This window comes from Pistacia vera, unplaced genomic scaffold (genome assembly GCF_008641045.1).
Source record: "Pistacia vera cultivar Batoury unplaced genomic scaffold, PisVer_v2 Contig296, whole genome shotgun sequence".
Classification (NCBI taxonomy): Eukaryota; Viridiplantae; Streptophyta; class Magnoliopsida; order Sapindales; family Anacardiaceae; genus Pistacia; species Pistacia vera.
Genome location: NW_022196108.1, coordinates 224,425 through 225,340, shown reverse-complemented (window position 1 = coordinate 225,340; position 916 = coordinate 224,425). Strand labels below are relative to the sequence as shown.

General features: G+C 41.9%; 1 non-coding gene across 1 annotated transcript; it reads right to left on the bottom strand.

Annotated features, from left to right (window-relative positions):
- Nucleotides 1-353: 353 nt before the first annotated feature.
- LOC116135219 lies at nt 354-460 on the bottom strand. Its single transcript, XR_004128864.1, has one exon. It is a non-coding gene; the product is annotated as a small nucleolar RNA R71 (small nucleolar RNA).
- Nucleotides 461-916: the final 456 nt, after the last annotated feature.

The window sequence follows — 916 nt, the reverse complement described above, 5'->3', positions numbered from 1 at the left end:
TTGGCACACTGAACTTCTTCTATTTTCAACCAATTTTAGGGCAAGTATTCAACACAACATTCAATCAAAGGTCAATCAAACAATAATACCAAGAAACCAACTCAAATAAGAGCAAAAGAAGAAACAATAACTACGTACCTCAAGTGGGGCGTTACAGCAAACTTCTTGGAAATTTGTGGCTCCTTCAAGTCGAACGGAGTGTCAGATGATGCATTAGGTTGAGGTTATTCCCATTCTCATTAAGGGATAAAGCAAAGGGGTGGTTAATGGCACTACCACTGGGAACTATCACAACTTGGAATTATCTAGCACAGAAGTTCCTTACCAAGTTCTTCCCTCCAGATAAATCAGCAAAATTGAGAAATGATATCACATCATTTCTACAAGATGAGTCCGAGTCATTGTATGAGGCTTGGGAGAGGTATAAGGAATTGATGAGGAAATGTCCACACCATGGGTTGCCAGTTTGGCTTTAAGTCCAAACATTCTACAATGGACTGATGGGTAATGTGCAAACCATGGTGGATGCAGCTTCAGGAAGAGCCTTGCAGAATAAGACCCCAGAGGAGGCTTATGAGTTGCTTGAGGTTTTGGCAAGCAACAACTATCAAATACCAAATGAGAGAGCAATACCAAGAAAATCTTCGGGTCTTCATGAAGTTGATGCTTTTATAGCCATCTCAGCCCAACTCATGGCACTTCAGAAACAGTTGGGAAGTTTGCAGGTACACTCAATACAAGCACCTCAACTAACTTGTGACTTTTGTGCAGGAAACCATGTGAGCAGCGAGTGTCAAGTGGGGAACACATTTGCTTCGTCATCTTCATCATCGGAGCAAGTGAACTACTTGGCAAGAAATCAGAGGCAACCAAACAACCCATACTCTAACACATACAACCTGGGGTGGAGAAATCA